We start from the raw sequence: 24987 nt of genomic DNA, 5'->3' as shown, positions 1-24987 counted from the left end.
CATGTAGCCTTGCTGAGAGTAATTCTAAATATGATAATCACTGCATTAAAGGGACTTTTCTATTTTCATTTGTGACATGTTGGAAGGAACTGTAGTTCCAACACAAATAAATCAGAATAGTTAGATAGAAGCACTTTTTAATCAATTCTATGGGGGAAATGAGGCTCTTGAGACTACCAAGTGTTGTGCTGAGGCAGCTTCCTTGCTGACTTGGCCCTTCAGTTTGCCTTCCAGGAACAAGACTTTTAAAGCCAGCCCAATACATGCAGATGGTGGTACAGCCGGTGCCAGCGTTCCTGGATAACCCAGCAACATAACAAAGAGCTGATTGTGCTGCCCCAAGATCTTGCTTTATCTCTCCTGGAGCGCACAAGATCGCCTTCCTTCCCTCAGCAGCAAGATTAAGGAAAATTGCATGGATGATCCCACTTCGTTTTACAGACAACTGTAGGATCCCAGCAGCTGGATCTTGTCCAGGCTTCAGCCTTTTGTTTCAGGGCATTTCCTCCCCCCCCCCCCCCTTGGCACCTTCCAGAGGCTTTCACTGTTGTGCTTTAGGAATCACGTGATAAAGTATTTGTACAGCTGTACTGCACTAGAGACATACATATACGAGAGGAAAAGAGAGACTGATCATCTCCTCTTACTATTTAGTGCTGCAAATCAGTCCGAAGCATAAACAGAGACAATTAGTACTCTACATAAGCAAAACTATTTCTCTACTTCAGTCATTTATGTCTTGTTTACCCTCCTAATGCCACACATCTTGCTACTAGTATGGCCAGAGTTTAACCAGGAAGGATGTGGCAGCACCATCTTCCTTCCCTCTGGATTCCTGAGCCAGTCAAGATCTTTTGTTATTGTTGTTCATTTGTTCAGTTGTTTCCCACTCTTCATGACTTTATGGACCAACCCACGCCAGAGCTCCCTGTCGGCCGTCACCACGCCCAGCTCCTTCAAGGTCAATCCAGTCACTTCAAGGATACCATCATCCATCCATCTTGCCCTTGGTTGACCCCTCTTCCTTTTTCCTTCCTTTTTCCCCAGCATTATTGTCTTCTCTAAGCTTTTCAAGATCTTTAAGCCACAGCTATGAGACAAAGTAGGAACATCTATGCAGATCTTCCTTGCACTTGCTGCTGGAGGGAGGGAATGTGACACAAATCAAGGGCAACCTGAAAAATTGTGCAGCCAGGTTCAGGAGAAGCAGCTCTAGAAGCTGTTTGGAATATTTGAGAAAGTTTAACAGTGGGCGCTTACGCTATCTCCTGTTTGCCTGTTCCAACCTGAAAACCAGGTACTCCTATCTAGCACAGCAGGTGAAACAGTGGTGGATGCTCTCTAATATAATAATGGCAGGTGTTTCCATAGTAAATCTGTCTGCACAAACACATATTTTTGGCCTTCCAGGCAATGTCTGAAAACTTCAGCCTGCAGCTCCCAGAATCCCCCAGTTGGCATGGTCATGGTGACTAGGAGATTGTAGGAGTTGCAGGGGCAACAAAAGTAATATTTCCAAATTCTGAATAAATATTAAAAGCATCTATTGCTATTTCTTACCACTCCAGGTAGTATGGATCATTCCTGATCAGGATTCTAGACAGCTAGAATCTCAGTGGTGGCCCCTCAGCTGTGGAATGCCCTTCCTAAGTATATCAGATCGGCCCCTACCCTCCTAACATTTCACAAAAAAGTTAAAACCTGGCTTTTTGAGCAAGCATTTACAAATGCAGTGTAACAGACAAACTTTGATATACGGAATGACTGGACAATGCGATTGGTTAATGATTTTAGTAATGAGACACTGAGAATTTATATTTTTATTTGTTTTTACTGCTTTTTATGCTAATTGTTTCACTGGGTTGTTGTAGGTTTTTTCAGACTATATGGCCATGTTCTAGAGGCATTCTCTCCTGACGTTTCGCCTGCATCTATGGCAAGCATCCTCAGAGGTAGTGAGGTTTTAATTGCTTTTTATGTTTTAATTGCTTTTTATGTTGAGGGGCATCAAATTGTGCCGTTTGTAAACCACCCTGTGTCGCCTTCAGGCTGGGAAAGGTGGTAAATAAATAAATAAATACCCTTTTTCAGAGTAGAGATTGAGTATCCCTTATCCAAAATGACTGAGACCCAGAGGTGTTCTATTTTGGATTCTCTCTCTCCCCACCCAACGATTTAGAAATACATGCACATGCATATTTTGGAGATGGGACCCTTGTCTAAACATATTCCAGATAAGCTCTGACTAGGAAGAAAAGAAAGAATTAAGTAACCATAAAGTAGACATCGAAAACAATTGAGATTGTTCCCAGGAGCCCCACAGTCAGTGGCTGACCAATTATTTGTGGAATATGTAATCTTCCAAAAATGTGCTTTTCGATATTGGTCATGAAGTATCCTTTTTTTAGCAAAAGAAGTACATGTTGTGTGATTCTCTCTGTGCCAGACATTGCAGTGAAACTGCCACTGTCTCAGCTGCCATTGCAACCTTTTGCCTGGGAAATCGAACTGATGAGGCAGTTGATGAGAATGATACTGGTCATTTGCCGCTGTCACGTTGATGCTTTCCTTTATGAGTGACGGAACTGATGAGGCCTCCCAATCCTATTAATCACTTCAATAAGACCTTTAGGCCTGGTAGGAAACAGTCACTGACCAAGACAAGAGCTACCTGCTGAAGGACTCACCTGATTTATCACACTGACTTTGAGTATTAGCCGTGTTCATTTAATCAGCAATAATTTGAATGGCTGACATCTCTTGCTCTGCACAGAACTGTAGTGAAGTGAATCTTCAAATCTTTGTCTTACCCCCTTCTTCCCCATTATGAAATTAACTGGATGGCCTTAGGCAATGCAATTGATCTCAGTCTAACTTTTCTTGCAGGACTGTTGTGAGGATAAATATGCAGTAACAATCTGAAAGCAGTTTACAGATCAATGCACTATAAACCAGATATACATTGTAGTTCAATTAAATACTGAGGTAGTCCTTGAAAAGCCTCACTGGCCCTTTAAATAAACGAGCTATATAAATATACAGAAACTTGGGACTGAACAATATTGATTCACTATCCAATCACTCTCCAGTGTCCACTGTAATTCATCTTGCATTTCTTCATGTCATATTCAGGAAAATATCTATTAAGGTTTCCCATTACTAAATTGAGAATGCTTCCTAGAAGATGCCTTTTGCAGAGGTTATGGGGCACATGGTTCCCGTGAAAGTGGGAAAAAATTGAATATAGGCCTGCTCTTATCTTAATCCAAGAAAACACTTCCTTCATTTACATTTATTTTAACTCTAGACAGCATTTCTCTAGACATTTTTAGCTCCTCGGGGTCAATTCTGTGGTCAACTTCCACCAAAAGTTGCCTGATAGGAATGATGGGAGTTGAAGTCCAAAACACCTGGAGAGCCAACGTTTGCCCATGCCTATTTTATAAGAATTCTGCCCTGCCCAAATGGAATTTTCCTTTCCTTCCCCAAATTTCTATCATTGCAGTTTGCGGTGAAATTTTGAGTTGAGTACTTAGAAATACACAATTTGCATGGAATGTAAACACAGTAAATATAAGAATTAGTAAAGGTAAAGGTTTTCCCCTGATATTAAGTCCAGTCGTGTCAGACTATGGGGTTGGTGCTCATCTCCTTTTCTAAGCCACCCTGAGTCCCCCCTTGGGGGTTGAGAAGGGCGGAATAGAAATATTGGAAATAATAAATAAATAAATAAATAAATAAATAAGCCAAAGAGCCAGCGTTATAGACACCTCCAAGGTCATGTGGCTGGCACTGACTGCATGGAGCACTGTTACCTCCCCACCGGAGCAGTACCTATTGATCAACTCACATTTGCATGTTTTCAAACTGCTCGGTTGGCAGGAGCTGGGGCTAACAGCGGGAGCTCATGCTGCTTCCCGGATTTGAACCTGCAACATTTCAATCAGCAAGTTCAGCAGCTCAGCGGTTTAACCCACTGTGCTACCAGGGGCTCCATATAAGAATTGGGTGTGAATAACTTCCAGTGACTGTCTGCAATGCTAGAAATTTGGGGGCTACAATAAAATTCAGCGGGGATGGCAAAATTCTTATTTGGCAGGGTAATACCATTACTCCTCCCTGATCCCCCCCAATGTTACAATCTCAAATAAAGCAAATTACTATAAAGTAAATATGTCACACTGGCAACAAAGATCCGCATAGTCAAAGCAATGGTATTCCCCGTAGTAACCTACGGATGTGAGAGCTGGACCTTAGGGAAGGCTGAGCGAAGGAAGATAGATGCTTTTGAACTGTGGTGTTGGAGGAGTGCCTTGGACTGCGAGAAGATCCAACCAGTCCATCTTCCAGGAAATAAAGCCCGACTGCTCATTGGAGGGAAGGATACTAGAGACAAAGTTGAAGTACTTTGGCCACATCATGAGGAGACAGCAAAGCCCAGAGAAGACAATTATGCTGGGGAAAGTGGAAGGTAAAATGAAGAGGGGCCAACCAAGGGCAAGATGGATGGATGGCATCCTTGAAGTGACTGGATTGACCTTGAAGGAGCTGGGGGTGGTGACAACTGACAGGGAGCTCTGGCGCAGGCTGGTCCATGAAGTCACAAAGAGTCGGAAATGACTGAATGAATGAACAACAACAACCCCAGGTGTGGTCTGACCAAGGAAGAATAGAGGGCTAGCATGACTTCCCTGGATCTAGACACCTTGAAGGAGCTGGGGGTGGTGACGGCCGACAGGGAGCTCTAGCATGGGCTAGTCATGAGGTCACGAAGAGTCGGAGATGACTGAACAAATGAACAACAACATGTCTAACCATATTCTGTGGCTTCCACCCAGATAACTATGCATTGGATTGAAGTTTTATGTTATAGCATTTTATGTTATAGCATTCTGCTCTGCTGTAGATCCCTAGCTCTTCCACTTAGCTTTAGATTTCCCTTCTCAGATATTTTGCACAATATTTGCAAGGATTCAGCCAGGATTTCTGCCTCACAGGAATTTGCAATGGATGCTCTGGGCAACTAAAAGAGGAAAGGTGTTTCCTTGAAACTGGATTTAAAATAAAAATGCATGTGCATCAGTAGGAAAACCTCTGGTGGCCCCTGAAGAATTTTCGGCACATACTTTGTGTCTTACCTTTTGCATCTGCGTTGATGGACCACAGGGGACCATATCTTGGTTGCCATGACAACCGTGACGAGCACAGCGGCCTGCTGCTGCATCATCACACCATCTCCCTCTCTAAGACCCTGGTGAGACGTTGTCGTGAGGAAAGATTACTGGAGGGGGAAACGCACCTCCCAAATGCCCTCATCCACAGACAAGGATGAGGGCGGAAAATGGTACCTGTGGGTTTCCCAAAGAAGATTATGCTCAGAGGGCAGAGGAGACTGAGCACAAGAGCCAGCATCGAGGGAATTGATGTTCTTGGAGCCTCCCCAAATCAGAGGCTGCTAAAATTGTGAGTGCTGCTCTCACTGGCAAGGATTTCAGCCCCTGAGAAGAAAACAAGAACAGAGGCAAAAGCAGCATTTCCTCGTCATTCTGTGAGTATTCATCCCTCGTATACATTTTGAGGCTGACGGAGATGCCATTGCCTTGCTCTAATTAACATGTTGCTGTCTTTTGGAGAAAGATAATTAGGAAATGTGCCTTTTGTTTGCTGCCTTTGCCAAATTCCTCTAATGTACTTCAGAGTATGCAGTTGGTGTTGTCAGCTAATTGAAGCTAGATGTTTGCTTTGGACTCAAATCATTTACACTATGCATTATCAGTATTGTTACTATTACTAGTAATAGTACTAGCACTCATTCTTCTACATATTATCCTCTCCTTGTATATTTGTATTTTGAGGAGTTTCATAAAGAAATGCTATTCCTGGGATGCTTAATGTCCACATTTTACTAAAGGCTAGCATCGCATAAAATGAGTAAATCATCGATTTGTCCCTCTGTTCATGAGGATAAATATGCATATCCATAAATATAGATGCACAATGTGTGTAATGTTTTCAATATCAATTAAATCAGAAAGATAGATCCCTGCCCCTGGAATCCTACAGTCCAGTTTTCAACAGTGAGTGAATAATAACATTGGTACTATTTGGTATAATCCTATGTGTGTTTTCTCAAAATTAAGAGTTGCATTTTTAATAGGTGTTATGTTTTTACTGGAATGTTGTAGGTTTTTCAGGCTATATGGCCATGTTCTAGAAGCATTCTCTCCTGATGTTTCACCTGCATCTATGGCAGGCATCCTCAGAAGTTGTGAGGTTCTCACAACCTCTGAGGATGCTTGCCACAGATGCAGGCGAAATGTCAGGAGAGAATGCTTCTAGAACATGGCCATATAGCCCGAAAAACCTACAACAAACCAGTGATTCCAGCCATGGAAGCCTTCGACAATACATTATGTTTTTAATTTGGGGAGCCCGGTGGTGCAGTGGGTTAAACCGCTGAGCTGCTGAACTTGCTGGCCAAAAGGGCAGTGGTTTGAATCTAGGGAGCGGGGTGAGCCCCCGCTGTTAGCCCCAGCTTCTGTAAATCTAGCGGTTAAAAAACATGTAAATGTGAGTAGATCAATAGGTACCACTTCATCAGGAAAGTAATGGCACTCCATGTAGTCATGCCAGCCACAAAACCTTGGAGGTGTCTATGGACAACACTGGTTCTTTGGCTTAGAAATGGACATGAGCACCATCCCCAGAGTCGGACACAACTAGACTTAATGTCAAGGGAAATCTTTATCTTGACTTATGTTTTAGTAGGTGTGTTTAAGCAAAAGCCATCATCACGCTTTACTTACAGAGAAGCACTATACATGCTTGATCAGAAGTGAGCCTCATGTAACTTGAGTTCAGGCTAGCTAAAGGACCATGCTCTCCTACACACACCTGGTTGTGCTTTGGGTTCCTATTCCTGAGCCCTACTTCTCTCCTAATTGTAACTGGTAGGGATCCCAGAGAGGAGAGTTGGCTCCTTCCAGGGCAACCTAGACTGGGCCTCTTTGTATTGCCATTTGACCAACAGACACAGAGTTTCTGTTCAAGTAGGTTTTGAACAGGGTTTTTTGAAAGCTGAGAAAGGGACTTTATGGGCTTCTAATTGTTTTTAGTCTTGCAATGAACCACCTGAACTCCAGGTCCTGAGAGAAAGGGAGATATAAATCAAATAAATAAATAGGTATGATTAGATTTATTCCCTGGTAAACATGTACAGGACTATAGCCTGGGTAAGCATGCCTAAGACATTAATGGGATTCTATTATGCAGTTCCAATCTGGGGAGCGGGGTGAGATACCGCTGTTAGCCCCAGCTCCTGTCAACCTAGCAGTTCAAAAACATGAAAATGTGAGTAGATAAATAGGTACCGCTTCAGCAGGAAGTTAACAGTGCTTCATGCAGTCATACTGGGCACAAGACCTTGGAGGTGTCTATGGACAATGCCGGTTCTTCGGCTTAGAAATGGAGATGAGTACCACCCTCCAGAGTTGGACTCGACTAGACTTAATGTCAAGGGGAAACCTTTACCTTTACTTATGAAGTCAACGGATGACTTGATGACTTGATAAAAACATCAAATCATCTGGGTGTCCCCTGGGCAACGTCCCTGCAGACAGCCAATTCTCTCACACCAGAAGCGACTTCTGTGACTTGACTTATGTGACTTGAAAGCACATAAACACATGCCTACAATTACAAAACCTTAGCTTTCTGTAGAGTGTGAGAACAAAATGCCATAGATCTTTATTCCAGAGGCCTATCCTATTACAGCATTAGTGGTATGAAAGTAAAGTGTTTTTTCATACCACTAGTATTAGTGCTAGGATTTGCACTGCCTTTATATATCCCAGAATAATTATACTGAACATTTGGCATTTCTACTTCCATCGCAACCTTTGATTTCATTACAGTCCTTTGATATCAAAGAGCTCATGTGACAGTACAATAGAGCATCTTCTACAAAATGAAATACAAAGGGCTGCCGTTAGTTCAGGGTAGTATGGAAAAGTTAAAGGAACTTAGGATGAAGATATATAAGGATACCTGTAGTACAATTCACCCATGGTATCTATTTCTAGGGCTGCATGTGCAATTATTTCTAGGAAGAAAGAAGCATGGGTGTAGTGCAATGTGGATCTGTAGGGAGTCAAACACTGCAGAGGGATAGCAAAAAATCTTTATATTGCATGTATCAGGCAGGAAACATAGGAAGGACAGGCAGAAGTATAGCCTGACTGTTGTGAGAGCAGGCGCAACAGTGTCAAGTAATTGCTCAAACCTTCGTCATTAGCTATGACAGGTAGTGTTGATGGAAGCGGCAACATCTGCTAGACCGTGCATTGCCTACCCCTGCGTAGACCCTTTGTTGCAATATTCAGTACGTCATAGAATTGGATAGAAGCACAAGGAACGGAGGCACAAAGAAGCAATGCTGTTCATTCCCATTTGGTAACTACAGCGGTGCTAATTGGTAGCTGAAGGGAAGGATACTTTCAGCTAAAGCTGGGTCCACTCATGATGGAAAGACGCCTGAAAACTGGCTTTTCTCCTTCCAATAGTCATAGAATCATAGAGTTGGGAGAAACCTCATGGGCCATCCAGTCCAACCCCCTGCCAAGAAGCAGGAAAATCAAATTCAAAGCACCCCTGACAGATGGCCATCCAGCCTCTGTTTAAAAGCATCCAAAGAAGGAGCCTCCATCATACTCTGAAGAAGAGAGTTCCACTGCTGAACAGCTCTCACTGTCAGGAAGTTCTTCCTAATGTTCAGATGGAATCTCCTTTCGTGTAGTTTGAAGCCATTGTTCCGCATCCTAGTCTCCAGGGCAGCAGAAAACAAGCTTGCTCTCTCCTCCCTATGACTTCCTCTCACATATTTAAACATGGCTATCACGTCTCCTCTCAGCCTTCTCTTCTTCAGGCTAAACAAGCCTAGCTCTTTAAGCCGCTCCTCATAGGGCTTTTTCTCCAGACCCTTGATCATTTTAGTCGCCCTGCTCTGGACATTCCAGCTTGTCAATATCTCTCTTCAATTGTGGTGCTCAAATTCTCTGAAGTCCACTATATTACTTACTTACATTATGTCATTATGAAATACTAACCTAGTGATCTTTATATATCTGACTAAGGAACTTCTGACATTTCCTATTGTTTTATCTGCTTGAACAAGCTGAAATTAATTATTCACTACATACTTTGCAAAACAACAACAACAACCCCACAATGCAGAAAGCCATGCTGCCAACATTGTCTGGGATTTGTAATCCTAAGAAGTAACTTTTTCTCAGTTCAGGTTGTCCCTTTCTGAATTTGAGATTTGTTCTGTTCCTTAATCAGAATTTAGCATTGCCGTGTGCGTACTCAAAACTGTAATCTCATTAAGGCCATTTGGCCGCAGGCCATTGCGCTCTGTGGCTTGAAAGGCAGCTTGGCTACCAAGAGGGGCTCAGGTCATGGGTGAACTAAAAGAGTTTGTGGCTCCGCCAGCAAAACCACCCCACGGCATTTGGACATAAAGCTGACTTTGGATCAGCAAGGAAAGCAGTGGGTTGGCAAGCTCAACTTGATCTGTGGACAAAAGGGAAGGGAGATGCATGCGCATAACTCCTGTCAATGCTAATGGGAGTCACGAGATGGAATTCTCTAAGCACCCGAGAGCCGAGGCCGCCCCCTCGATGTGCAAGCGGCATAAAGAGGTGTCTGTGTGTGTGTTGGCATGGCCGAGGGGCCTAGTGTGGAAGAATAATAGGCACCAGAAATGGACATGAATTATTTGTTCATCTTGCCCATCCCCACGGAAACCACTACAGAATTATCCTCTGCTGTCGCTTCGGGTGAGTTCAACCTAGTTGATATAAACAAACAGGCACACAAAATTAAAACTCTTTCTCTCTCTAGATCTTATCATGACTACTTGGCAATTCAGGCAAGGAGGTGCTCATGAGAGCCAGTTCTGATTGAATCCAGTCCTCCTCCCTGCCTTATTCTTCAACCCTTTTTCTATTTATTAGTTCCATTGTATATCTCACCATTCTTACAAGGAGCTTAGTGCACATACAGAGTATGAGAGATTGCACCAATTTATCCCAGCTGTTTCCCTGGGAGATAAGTTAGGCAAGCCTTCCTCACCCTGGTCTTTCCAGATGTGGTGGACTACAGTTCCCATCATCCCCAACCAGTTAAGATTGTGAGACACATCTGGAGTGACTAGGTTAGGTCAAGATACAGGGGTCCACTCAAGGTAGGTGTCTTAAGGACCACTATGTGTCAGCTATTGTTTGGGCCACTGATTTCTCCTTACTGTGGCTTTCTTTGGATATGACTGACTCTTGCGATGGGTTCCAGGTTAGGTAGGCAGCAATTCTGCACCAGTTTTTAAAAAGAAGATACTACTAACGCCATTGTGTCATCCCATCTGAGTCTCCCACTAGATACACTACTCATAATCCATCTAATCCAGGGATTTTGTAATTTTATGTTTTGCATTTGGCCCAGCCGACTGTGTTCAATTCTTTTATCATGTTAAATTTTGTGTTTATTATCTTGTATTATTTTGCTATTGTTTGCACTTTGTTTGATTTATTTATCTGTTAATGTATTTTATTTTGTCTTATTCTAGTTTTTAGCTGCCCCAAGTCCCCTTGGGGAATTGGTGGTGGGGTATAAATAAAGTTATTATTATTGTAATAATAATAATAATAAGTAGTAGTAGTAGTAGTAGTAGTAGTAGTAGTAGTAAAATTGAACGCTGGTCTCCTGAATTGTAGCCAAACACTCAAAATTATGTTCTGTATCCCAGTGAAAGGTAACTCAGGTATTTCTGGGGGGGAAAGAGGGGCTCAAAGGCTGGGTAGGTTCATGGGGAATAAGACAATCTTCTAATTCAGTGTTTCTCAACCTGGGGATTGGGTCATAAGGGGGTGTCAAAGGGGTCGCCGAAGATCATCAGAAAACACAGTATTTTCTGTTGGTCATTGGGGTTCTGTGTGCCAAGTTTGGTTCAATTCCATCGTTGTTGGAGTTCAAACGCTCTTTGATTGTAGGTGAACTACAAATCCCAGCAACTATAATTCCCAAATGACAAAATCAATACCCTCTCCCACCAGTATTCAAATTTGGACTTATTGGGTATTTGTGCCAAATTTGGTCCAGTGAATGAAAATACATCCTGTATATCAGATATCTACATTATAATTCATAACAGTAGCAAAATTATAGTTATGAAGTAACAACGAAAATAATTTTATGGGTGGGGGTCACCACAACATGAGCAACTATATATAAGGGGTTGTGGTTTTAGGAAGGATGAGAACCACTGTTCCAGGCCCGTAGCCAGGATTTTGTTTCGGGGGGGGGGGGCTGAATTTTTTCAGGGTGGGGGGTGGGGGGGCTGAGTTTCGGGGGGGGCTGAGTCTGAGTGAAAGAGGGTCTAGCCTAGGAAACCTTTTGTATCATTACCCCAATACCCCCATACATATGGGATATATTGAGTATGGTGATCAGATCATGATATGAATGAACATAACAGTTTAAATAATGCACCAGTAAGGCCTTTTCGCAAACCACCATGAGAATTTCAGGGGGGGGGGGGCTGAAGCCCCTCAAGCCCCCCCCCCCCCCCCCCCCCGGCTACATGCCTGCACTGTTCTAACTGCTGTTACACACATCCTGACATGCCTCTAGACCCTGACATGCCTCTAGACCATGGCCATACAGCCCGAAAAAAACTACAACAACCCAGTGATTCCGGCCATGAAAGTCTTCGACAATACACATCCTGACAGTTACATAGTTCAGGGTGGAGGTACTCATCTTTTGTTTACAGTAGAAGGAGATTGCTGGGACTTTGTAATATTTGGATCTCTGTCCACATATGCAGGTTGAATATGAATGGGGTCAAACAACTGAAACATGCCACCCACAAAAGTCACTGCCCTATCTTAGATTATGAGAAAGAGACAGCGAGCATCCAGTGATTACTGCTCAGCTTTTTGTACTTACAAAGCATTCATTCTCTCTTGTTCCTAGATATAGTACTCTGGGTTCTATTGTTCCTTTTCACGCACAGACCTAGATTACGTCACCCTTAACGAGGAGCGAGGTGAATGTGTTCCTCTGCTCCCTCCTCCTTACTCTGATCTTCCCCCTCAATTCAAAACAGCTGAAGCAGAGCATTCCAGTATCTAGAAGCAGTCTTCTAACAGTGAGCTCCCATTGGGCTCTATTCCAGGCTGTTAACATTCCTTTATCAAGTCCAAGGTCATGGTCAGGTATTCCTTTAAATTATAATCCTGATCACAGAAATATGATTGCAAATATGTGCATAAATATCTTGATCTATTAAAAAAACACAACCTTAAATGTAATAAACAGATGAACCAATTGAAATAGATTGGAACTATTGTTACGATTGCCTCGGGAGGAAATCAGAGACCCAACCTCACAATTATGTTTGTTTCTTTTGCTATTTGTTGGTTGCTCTTCAACTGAAATTCTTGGAAAGGCTTACTACAGTATAAGTAGTAAAACATATGGTGTGGAATATGGCAGAGCAGATAAATCATAAATCATTCTTATGGAATACAATCCAAAACTGAAACAAAGTAGAGATGGATTTGAATTTCCCTTGTTGGGGAGGAAATCCCACATAAGGTTGCCCACAACAGGGTACCTGTCTACACCAACTCTTCATTTTGTTTGAGACAGTAATGGGATTTGCAGGAAAACCTCAGGGACTGATTTCAAAATTTCCATCCATGCCGCAAAAATTGTTCTTGATGGTTTCTTCACATTTATTGCCCCTAAAATACACGTACAAGGTCCATGCTTAACACTTGCATCCTAGTAATAATTGTACAGGAGTTCCCTAAAAAAAGGAAATAACATGGCACCATGCATTTTAATATATGTTTTCATTCTTTGTTACATTTTTATCCTGTCTTGATGCAAAGAGCTGAAGACAGCATGCAGAGCTGGCTTCCCTCCCACTTTATCCTCACAATATTCCTGGATTGTAGCTAAGGCTAAAGCAGCCCTAGTTTCGGTCCCATCATTGTGCCAAGTGCGATTGCTGGGAACAAGAGAGAGAGAGGGCCTTTTTGGTAGTGGCCCCGCACCCCTGGAACTCCCTTCCTAAAGAAGTTAGAATGGCTCCCTCCCTGTTATCATTCAGGAACCAAGTAAAAACATTCCTGTACAAACAGGCCTTGCTTGAAGGAGAATTAATGCTAGACCTATCATGTGCAATATTTGAACTGAAATTGGACCTCCAGCAATGGACCTGACCACAGCCTAAAGCAGTGTTTCTCAACCTGGGGGTTGGGACCCCTGGGGGGGGGGCGCAAGGGAAGTGCCAGAGAGGTCACCAAAGACCATCAGAAAACACAGTATTGTCTGTTGGTCATGGGGGTTCTGTGTGGCAAGTTTAGCCCAATTTCATCATTGGTGGGGTTCAGAATGCTCTTTGATTGTAGGCGAACTATAGATCCCAGCAACTACAACTCCCAAATGTCACAGTCTATTTCCCCCAAACTCCACCAGTGTTCATATTTGGGAATATTGAAGATTTGTGCCAAATTTGGTCCAGATCTATCATTGTTTGATTCCACGTTGTTCTCTGAATGTAGGTGAACTACAACTCCAGAACTCAAGGTCAATGCCCACCAGACCCTTCCAGTATTTTCTCCTGGTCACGGGAGTTCTGAGTGCCAAGTTTGGTTCAGTTCCATGGTTGGTGGAGTTCAGAATGCTCTTTGATTGTAGGTGAACTATAAATCCCAGCAACTACAACTCCCAAATGTCAAGGTCTATTTTCCCCAAACTCCACCAGTGTATACATTTGGGCATATTGAGGATTTGTGCCAAATTGGGTCAAATGAATGAAAATACATCCTGCATATCAGATATTTACATTACGATTCATAACAGTGGCAAAATTACAGTTATGAAGTAGCAACGAAAATAATTTTAGGGTTGTAGGTCACCACAACATGAGGAACTGTGTTAAGGGATTGCAGCATTAGGAAGGTTCAGAAACACTGGCCTAAAGGAACTAATACTAGATGGGGTTTTAATCCTATTGAAGGTTTTAACTGTATTTTAGATATTAACTATATTTGATGTGGTTTTAAAAATAATTTTATTGATAGGAGTATGCTTGTGATGGGACTGTTTATTTTCATTGTACGTGATGTCTTGCTTTTTATAGGGTTTTTTTTTTTTGCTGTTTTCAGTCCTGATTCAGGAATAAAGTGGGATAGAAATCAATAAATAATAGATAAATAAATAATAATATGTTTTTCTTAGGTAAGGGATACTCAGAAGTGGTTTTGCTATAGATCAGTGGTTCTCAACCTGTGGGTTCCCAGGTGTTTTGGCCTACTACTCCCAGAAATCCCAGCCAGGTTACCAGTTAGGATTTTTGGGAGTTGAAGGCCAACACATCTGGAGACCCACAGGTTGAGAACCACTGCTGTAGATGTAGCTTACAACACCTGATATTCATTTGTGGTCTCCTGTCCAAGTACTAACCAGGCATGACCCTGCCTAGCTTCCAAGATCAAATAGGATCTATCTGATGCCTTCAAGACATTTAGATCTCATGTTAGTGACTCCACTATGCCCAAAGAAATCCCAATCAGAGTTGTATTATACTGTGTCTATGGTTCATTTCTTATCTCCTGCCAGAAATTAGTGTAGCTTTAAGAATAGCCTAACAAGCACAAATTCACTTGCTGCTTTTCTCTGCAGTGATAATAAAGCTGACCTACTGCAATTTCTGCCTATCATGTAGCTCTTAAGGGCATTAATCCTTTGTCAATGAAAAATCATCTTGGGTACAACAGAAGGGCCTTATTTTGTTTTTAACAAATTCCTAATGTCGTTTTTGGAGAGATATATATATATATATATATATATATAACACCTTTTAAACTATTTATCACAATGAGTGATGTTTTAATCACAGTTATAAAGCAAACTGTGTAGTTTCAGAAGCTAAACATTTTAGGCATCCTAATACTAGAGCATGTAAATCTTCAAAAATAGTCACAAAATAAAGGCTGAGAAAGGCGGTATACAAATACAGTAAATAAAAAAATATTAATACAGTGGCCCCTTGGTATCTTACAGAGTTTGGTTATAGGACCAACCAGATACCAAACATCTGTGGATGACCAAGTCCCATTATACACCATGGTGTAGTAAAATGGTGTTCCTTATATAAAATGGCATTTGAGATGTCTTTTTTAAAATACTATTTTCGTGCCATAGATTGTAAGGTCAATTGATAAAGATTTTGTGGATATGGAGAACCAGCTTTATACCCTTATTCTTTCTTATTTCTTTTAGTATGCTTTGCCAACACCACAGTTCAAAGGCATCCTCCAACACCACAGTTCAAAGGCATCTACCTTCCTTTGCTCAGCCTTCCTTATAGTCCAGCTCTCGCATCCATAGGTTACTACGGGGAATACTAGTGGGAGTATTTACTGCTGTGGAATACAACTCAATGATAGGGTTGCTGTGAGTTTTCCGGGCTGTATGGCCATGTTCCAGAAGCATTCTCTCCTGAAGTTTCACCCATATCTATGGCAGGCATCCTCAGAGGTTGATATCCTGCCATTATGACCAGTTGAGGATTCTAGGAGTTGTAGTTTTAAGAACTAATCTGAACTCTGTATTAAAGTATTTGCCCAAATCTATGGCAGGCATTCTCAGAGGTTGATATCTTGCCATTATGACCAGTTGAGGATTCTAGGAGTTGTAGTTTTAAGAACTAATCTGAACTCTGTATTAAAGTATTTTAAAAGCCACCTGAATGTTTTATGTCATTAGCCTATGATAAAAAAACTTCCTCTCATTGTTGCCTTAATAACCACAACAAAGCATGAGATAACATAGACCAGCACCGGAAACATGTGATATTCGTCCTCCACCATTTAGTCAAGCCACCACTCTATCACACTTAAAGTAACTAAAGTTATGCTCACACACATACGCATCTTCTCACAAAGAAAGTTACAACTGTAGCCTGATTTCGTTAATCTCTGTTATCTGTTATTGAGAAACAAAACTAATTACAATAAGTAATTGGTTATGTATTGTTGGATCCTTCCAAGTTCCAGGCTGGAGTCTACATAAAGCCCAGGTGTTTGACTTTGCCTAAAGAAAGGCTCTTTGTGTAGCTGAGCTTAAAAGGAAAAGGAAACACCTGCCTTACCTTTTAGATCTAGAGTACTGTTGAGCAGATGACTGAAAGTACCAGGGCTTCTCATAATAATTTTTTAATTTATTTTTTATTTATTTTAGATATTTTAGATTTGTTCCTTTTACTTTAAGTAGGTTATATTTTTAAATGAGAAAAAATGAATTAAAACCAAAGAATTATTTGCATGTATATGTTAAAAAAGAAAAGAGTATTCAATATTGGTACCAGAAGAGTTTGTTTTGAAAGTAGAATCTGTTCTCCAGTGAAAAAGGTAACAACAAAAGCTGTTTTTACATCCTTACTGGAATATGTTGCATGTCTTATAAAAGTGGAATTGTATATATTGATTGCATCTTATCTCTTTTGGAACTAGAATTTGTTACTATTTTATTTTTGCATTGGTATTAAGGTCTTAACTACCCTTTTCTGTATCCTTAACTGGCTGTGTTTCATTTCCGTAGAGTATTTCTCCTGTGATAAAGCGTGTGTCCTTTGCTTGAAGATTTAGCTTGTTTCCCAGACATTTGTATGTTCTACATCCTTAAGTACAGCATTGTGCACTTTGGTTTTTCTGTCTCTCTGGTGGCGACAGGGTGCTTCTGTCTATGACTCATCTGACTCTATATTTTTCTTGCTGGCAAATGATAATCTTGTATTCTTTCACTTTAAGCAGCAGCCATGCAAATTTCCTGACTAATGGGTGGAAAAAAAACAAATGAGCCTATCAGTCAGTCAGAGTAAAAATAATATTTACTGGTCCTAACTCCTTGCTACAGAAGTGAAGCTGGACCAAAGCTTACATTAATGAAAAAAGGCAAGAGCATCATACATGTGTGCGTGTGTGTTGAATACAGGCAGTCCTCGAGTTACAAACATTTGACCTACAAATGACTCCTAGTTAAGGATGGGGAAGACAACAGGAAGCGAGAGAAATTAAACCTCTGGTAGGGAAATTCACTCCTGGAAGAGTTATCATGGGGAAAAGATGTATCCACTGAAGCTTTCTCACTGTTTCCACAACAAGCCACATTTTTCAAAATCCAGCAGTTCGAATCCAGGGAGCAGGTTGAGCTCCCTCTGTCAGCTCCAACCTATAAAAAGTATTAAATTTAGAGTCCATTATCTTTTGTTTATTTGTTTATTTCCAGTATTTCTACCCCGTCCTTCTCAACCCCCGAAGGGGGACTCAGGACGGCTTACATTTGGCACAATTTGATGCCATTAAATATAACAAAGCAATATGTTGTTGTCGTTCGTTCGTTTGTTTCTGACTCTTCGTGACTTTATGGACCAGTCCATGCCAGAGCTCCCTGTCGGTCGTCACCACCCCCAGCCTTTTCAAGGTCAATGTCACTTCAAGGATATCATCCATCCATCTTGCCCTTGGTCGGACCCTCTTCCTTTTTCCTTCCATTTTCCACAGCATCATACTCTTCTCTAAGCTTTCCTGTCTCCTCATGATGTGGCCAAAGTACTTCATCTTGGCCTCTACTATTCTTCCCTCCAATGAGCAGTCAGGTTTTATTTCTTGAAGTATGGACTGGTTGGATCTTCTCACTGTCCAAGGCACTCTCAGCACTTTCCTCCAACACCACAGTTCAAAAGCATCGATCTTCCTTCGCTCAGCTTTCCCTATGGTCCAGCTCTCACATCCGTAGGTTACTAAGGGGAGTACCATTGCTTTGACTATGCGGATCTTTGTTGCCAGAGTGATATAACAACAATTAATGTGTGTGTGTGTGTGTGTGTGTGTGTATAATTAAAGCACTATAACAAGTAAAACAATAAATAGAACATTAATTAAAACAATAAAAACAGTATTAGCCACAGTATCACCATTCCAATCAAATTCCATATCCAAAGCGCAATTTATACCTGCTGTGCAAAAGCCTAGTCCCAGGACCACAACTTCAATTTCTTCCTAAAAGACAGAAGGGATGAAGCCGATCTTGCCTCGTTGGGAAGCGAGTTCCACAGGCGCTAGACTACCTCTTCCATTTTCTTGCACATCCACTGTGGGTTTCATGCCTGAAAGCCTGCAAGACAACACAGGCTTTCGGATATCAGCCAGCCGGCAGGACTGAATAATAATAATCATCATCATCATCATCTTTATTTATACCCCGCTACCATCTCTTCAAAGGGGACTCAGGGCGGCATATGTAAGGCCAAGCCCGGTAATTAATTACAGCAAAAAAAAAAAAAAAATACAGAACGACAGAAATAACATCACAATAAAACAGGTTAAACATAAAAGTACAATAAAACAGTGCAAAGTAACAAAACAAAACATCAAACAAAATGGGCGAGCCAAAGGTACAACATAAAATGATAAAACTCTGGATATGTCTGGCATGAATTGACAGCAATTAAAACACATACAAGTCCTGGTTTATGCATTGGAGGTGTTGATGGCCACAAGTCTGAGTTTAGTTATTAGTTTTCTGGGTATCTGTTTTTCCATAGGACAAGATTAAGTGGACCTAGCTTGCTATGAATAGTTTGGATACCAGCTCCCATAATCCCTTATCATGCTGATATGAATTAAGGTCCCAAATACCCGGAAGGCACCAGGGTGTCTACTTGTGACATAGGTTGGCCAGATTTCAAAAAGGACCTCTGTACCTTCAGGGCTTAGATAAACAGAGGGACTTCAGCAGGTACACCTTTGCTCATCCCCACACCCATTTGTTATGATAAGGATACCAATGGATATTTGCTCTGATATATAACTTTAAAGGCTTTAGCTCTGCATGGCAACATATTCCTGAAAGGGTTAATTTTACTTACAGGGATTTCCTCAAGGTAGTCTGGAGTACGTATCCTACAATTCAATAATTTCTCATCTTCCTGTTATTGAGCACCAATTAGGCTGAGATGAGTCACTGGCTCAGAAACAAAGAAGGCTGTATGGCAGAAAAGCTATTTTAAAAGCTTGCTTTATTTAAAAAAATACACATCACTGAGTTGTCGGAATCTTACGCCATGGAAACAAAACATTTAAAGAAATTGTCCCAGATAATTCAACGTTTTCAAATTCAGTAGGTGGTAATTGATGATGTCTGGCCTATATGCAGGAATGTACTTAAAAATGGCAATAATGCTGCGTTCGAATATGAGCTAAAAATAAATCCATTGACTGAAATATAGTCCTGATTCAAAATTGTGAAAGGGCAACATCAAAGAGAACTATCAAGGTGCCAAATTATTTAAAACAGTACTTGGGAATTGGCTTAGGTCCACATTATTTAAAGATTACATCTCCCTACATTATCTAGCCTATATTTTAAGATCGCAATAGCAGTACGTGTGAAAATGATCTTGGAGTCCTTGTGGACAAGAATTTAAACATGAGTCAATAATGTCATGAAGTGGCTAAAAAAGCCAATATGATTTTGGTCTGCATCAATAGGAGTATAGTGACGAGATCCAGGGAAGTCATGCTGCCTTGGTCAGACCACACCTGGAATTCTGTGTCCAATTCTGGGTACCACAATTGAAGGGGAGATGTTGACAAGCTGGAATGTGTCCAGAGGTGAGTGACTAAAATGATCAAGGGTCTGGAGAACAAGTTCTGTGAGGAGTGGCTTAAAGAGCTGGGCATGTTTATCCTGAAGAAGAGAAGGCTGAGAGGAGACATGATGAGGACCATGTATAAATATGTGAGGGGAAGTCATAGGGAAGGGGGAGCAAGCTTGTTTTCTGCTGCCCTGAAGACTAGGACATGGAACTATACAGGAAAGGAGATTCCACCTGAACATTAGGAAGAACTTCTGTGAGAGATGTTCAGCAGTGGAACTCTCTGCTCCAGAGTATAGTGGAGGCTCTTCTTTGGGGGCTTTTAAGCAGAGCCTGGATGGCCATCTGTCAGGGGTGCTTTGAATGGGATTTTCCTGGTTCTTGGCAGGGGGTTGGACTGGATGGCCCACAAGGTCTCTTCCAACTCTATGATTCTATGATCTCTAAGGGAAGGCTTTCTTTCAGTCCCACTACTACCATAAGCACATTGGGTGAAAGACATAGGAAAGAGCCTTCTCAGTGGTTGCTCCCAACTTGCAGAACTCCCTTCCACTGGAGATTTGATTGGCTCATTCCCTCCTCTTTCTGCCAGTAGGCAACTGTTTTTTTTATTATTTAGGCAGGACTTTAGAGCCCCCGGTGGCACACTACTACCATAAGCACATTGGGTGAAAGACATAGGAAAGAGCCTTCTCAGTGGTTGCTCCCAACTTGCAGAACTCCCTTCCACTGGAGATTTGATTGGCTCATTCCCTCCTCTTTCTGCCAGTAGGCAACTGTTTTTTTTATTATTTAGGCAGGACTTTAGAGCCCCCGGTGGCACAGTGGGTTAAAGCACTGAGCTGCTGAGCTTGTTGATCGAAAGGTCGCAGGTTCGATTCCGCTGTCAGCCCTAGCTTCTGCCAACCTAGCAGTTTGAAAACATGCAAATGTGAGTAGATCAATAGGTACTGCTCCGGCGGGAAGGTAACGGCGCTCCATGCAGTCATGCCGGCCACATGACCTTGGAGGTGTCTACGGACAACGCTGGCTCTTTGGCTTAAAAATGGAGATGAGCACCACACCCCAGAGTCAGACATGACTGGACTTAATGTCAGGGGACTACCTACCTACCTTTGGTGCCTAAATCATGTGCCAGAAGGGTGTTTTCAATGTGGCTTCCTGTGCTTTTATTATTTAAATATGACTTTGATGGTTTTATGGTGTTTACAATTGTTATTGTTTTTATATTTTATCTGATGCTTTTTAATTGGTTGTGTTCTATTTGTAATTTTTGGGCTTGTCCCTTGTAAGTTGCCCTGAGTCCCCTTGGGGAGATGATTGGCAGGGTATAAAAATAAAGTTGTTGTTGTTGTTGTTGTTGTTATTATTATTTAGCAATATGCTATCAACATAGAATTACTTAGAATCATAGAGTTGGAAGAGACCTTGTGGGCCATCCAGTCCAAATCCCTACCAAGAAGCAGGAAAATAGCATTCAAAGCACCCCCGACAGATGGCCATCCAGCCTTTGTTTAAAAGCCTCCAAATAATGAGGTTTGTATTAATTGTATTTTAGCTTTTATGAAACAAGCTTTGTAGAGATTCTTTGTTTTTCATTTTTGTAACTTTGCGTCTCTTGAAAGAGGAAGGGTGGGATATAAATGGATACATAAATGGATCACTGTCCCATTGACCTTACAGCCTTAAAAGCAGATAAAGCAAAAAGCGAGTTGAGCCAAAGGTCTAATGGGAAAGTTGGGGCTTGAGAGAGATTAAAGGTAACATCACACAGGTGGTTTAGCTTCTATGGTTGAGTGTGGGTTCATCTATAGAATTAATGCAATTTGGCACCACTTTAATTGTTTTGTCTCAATGCTGTAGAATACTGGGAGTTGTAGTTTTACAAGATCTCTAGCCTTCTCTGCCAAAGTGTGCTACTGCCTCATCAAACTACCCTGGGCACACAGAAAGCTGGGTGACTTGGAAAGTGCTGAACAGGCTGCGCTCTGGCACTACGAGATGCAGAGCCAACCTTAAGAAATGGGGCCACAAAGTGGAGTCCACGGCATGCGAGTGTGGAGAAGAGCAAACCACGGACCACCTATTACAATGCAGTCTGAGCCCTGCCACATGCACAATGGAGGACCTTCTTATAGCAACACCAGAGGCACTCCAAGTGGCCAGCTATTGCTCAAAGGACATTTAATACAATGCCAAGTTTTTAAACTTTACAACTCTACCCTTGGTTCACTTCTGATATGATAAATAAATAAATAGATTCAAACTACAAATCCCAGGATTCCATAGCATGAAGCCATAGTAGTTGAAGTGGTATCAAACTGCATTAATCCTTCAGTGTAGATGCACCATGCCATCATTTGGTTAGTTTGTTGAAATAAGATCAATTTCCCAGTCTGTTTTTTAATATGTGAAATAGGGAGGAGCACCAAGTGGTCTTTTGATTCTGGCACAAAATATCTTGCCTAAATCTGCTACTCTGTTCTCTGCTTAATCTGCCTTTGTGCCAGATAATATTGTACAATAAGGAGCGAAATATGAATGGCACTGTGTATTTATGGGTTACTAGGTTTAAGGAACAATTTAGTTTATGATAGATGAGAAGAGAGGGCTTCTCCTAAGTAGGTGTGTAAATATTTGACATCAAAGGGCCTTTCTTCCCGCTGACACTAGCGTGCATTTATACTTGCTGTTTAGAAGCTGACAGCAGTAATTTTTCTCTGTGGTGTCTGCATTTCTTCTGAACACCGTGTTTTTTCTCCTAGTTCTGTACGTCTGCTGCTTAATGTTTAGTACAGGGAGTCGCTTTGCCAATTCTGTTCAATTTCCTGTAGCATAAGTTGTACTGATATGAATGGCAACAGGTCTGAGAACACTATGTGTGTGAACAATTGTCTTTTTGTGATATTATAGGGAATTAGAGGCAGAAGTTGTTGTTCTAGACCTTTAAAAATTGGAACAGGGAATTCATCTTTGTGGCGTTGCATGTATATGACCAAAACTATTGTGGCAGAAAAAACTTCTCATTTTCAAATAGCCCAGTCGAATGGTAAGAGCTTCTTATATTTGTGGTGTATATATCCAATTCAGTGGTTCTGAACCTGTGGTCTGTGGTCCACAAGAATGAAAATATGGTCCACAGCCTCACTATTTCTACAGCGTTGCCTCAAAACCACATGGCAACAAGAGCAACCCTATTAAGGTGCCGAGGCAATGGGGATATCAAGAGGGGAGAGGCTGACTACCCACAAAAGATTACTACTACCACATCAGCTCTAGATTATTAAATATGGTTTTCTGTGGGTGAGAAGATGGCAACTATTGGATGGTATATCTTCTGTATCAGAAACAAGAGCTGATGTGGTCTATCCAATGCGATTTTCTGAATCAGCACCCCAAATAAGCAAACTGAATCTAAAGTTGACCAAAAACTGATTCTTTTGGTACTAATGTTGAAGAGTGGTCCCTGGTCAAAAAAAGGTTGGGAACCACTGATCTAATTAGGTTCTTGTGGTTTTTTTCGGGCTATAGGGCCATGTTCTAGAGGCATTTCTCCTGACGTTTCGCCTGCATCTATGGCAAGGTAGTGAGGTCGTGAGGTAGTGAGGACCTCACTACCTCTGAGGATGCTTGCCATAGATGCAGGCGAAACGTCAGGAGAAATGCCTCTAGAACATGCCAAATGAAATTTCTCCTTCACAAATATTTGCGTTTAATTTCTATCTCATCCTGAGTTTTTATCATTTTACCTTGTACATGTGGCCCGCTCACTGTGATTTATCTATTGCTGTAAGAATATTTTATTGTATTCTTATGTTTTATTTATTTTATTGTGATGTTTGTTTTGTGTTTTGGTTTTATTTTGTTGCAATGCATTTCTGGGCTTGGCCTCATGTAAGCTGACCCGAGTCCCCTTTGGAGAGATGGTGGCGGGGTATCATAAAGATGATGATGATGATGATAGGCTTCAATGAGAAATTGGTTTAAAGACATGAGGTTTTGTGTTCATATCTGACTCCAGGTAAATCATAGCTGGTGGTTGCCTTTCATTACAATGTTAGGGTTTGAATATTTATAGAGAATAAAAGAAAATGGCTATATAAATAAGAGTGAAAGCCTAAGGAGTGGAGGAAACAAAAACATATGATGAATATTTTCTTGGTTTTGGATGGAAGAAAATGGGGGGGGGGGGGGGGAAGGGGTACCATTCTCCCCCGCCCGCGTCATATCTCTAGATGCAAATAATACTGTCATGGGATTAACCACAGACTATGATATCCTCTTCAAAGGCTATGCATGAAGTATGAGGCTTCCTGTGTTTTTAATTGTCAGCTTCAGGCTGCAATTTGCTTCAGCGTTTTAATCCTCTAGCTGCTACAGTCTAGCAGGGATTGTTTTGGTCTTCATTAGTATTTTATTTTGAAAACGATAGACTGCTGGGGAGGGGAAGGGCCAAGCCTCCATCTCTGGCTTCGTAAAACACTCTTGAAGGCAGATGCACACTTTATTAATTTTTCATTGGGGCTTTCTCCCATATGTGGTCGTCATCTTATTCGCTGACGTTTGTCTTTCAAACAGTCTGGCATTTCGGAGCAGGGGGTCGAGAACTTGAACGTTAACCCCCCTAATCCTGGGATTAATTACACAATTATGCAGCAGTCTGGTCACAAATGTCTTAAACAGGAGGAGTAGGGAGTTAAGCTAATTTAATACTGCTTTGAGGTGGAAGAAAATCGTATGACACAATTGTGCTTAAGTGCCGCTGCTGTGTCTTCGGGAGAGCAACTGCATCACATGTTAAGGACCCAAACATATGGAATTGTTTGTCATGACATTATAGAGAATATCTGTGACACTTTGCTGAAAGGAACATCTGGTGGGGTGTGTGGAGGCTCTTCATGTAATCCAAGTAATCTATGTGGCAAGTAAGGACTATAACATGACATGAAGCGACGTGGCTGTACTTAGCCCAGTTGTTGTTTCTATTGGCTTCCATATAGGTAAAGGTTTCCCCTTGACGTTAAGTCTAGTCGTGTCGAACTCTAGGGGTGGTGCTCATCTCCATTTCTAATCCGAAGAGCCGGCATTGTCCGTAGACACCTCCAAGGTCATGTGGCCGGCATGACTGCATGGAGCATCGTTACCTATTCGCCAGAGCAATACGTATTCATCTACTCACATTTCAATGTTTTCAAATTACTAGTTTGGCAGAAGCTGGGGCCAACAGCAGGAGTTCACCGCATTCACCAGATTGGAAC

General features: G+C 41.6%; 1 protein-coding gene across 8 annotated transcripts in view; it reads left to right on the top strand.

The window, feature by feature from the left end:
- Positions 1-5248: 5248 nt before the first annotated feature.
- The window catches only part of MICAL3 (microtubule associated monooxygenase, calponin and LIM domain containing 3), a 242698-nt gene continuing 222959 nt past the window's right edge, over positions 5249-24987 (top strand). For 3 of the 8 annotated variants that reach the window (XM_060776673.2, XM_060776671.2, XM_060776670.2), the window contains exon 1: positions 5252-5548. The gene's annotated coding sequence lies outside the window, so the exon portion shown is untranslated. Of the gene's footprint in view, positions 5549-24987 lie in introns of all 8 variants that reach the window. The other 5 variants (XM_060776676.2, XM_060776674.2, XM_060776672.2 and 2 more) reach the window with 3 other exon arrangements.

The sequence above is a fragment of the Anolis sagrei genome, chromosome 5 (genome assembly GCF_037176765.1).
Source record: "Anolis sagrei isolate rAnoSag1 chromosome 5, rAnoSag1.mat, whole genome shotgun sequence".
Classification (NCBI taxonomy): Eukaryota; Metazoa; Chordata; class Lepidosauria; order Squamata; family Dactyloidae; genus Anolis; species Anolis sagrei.
This window is presented reverse-complemented; position numbering and strand designations above follow the sequence as displayed.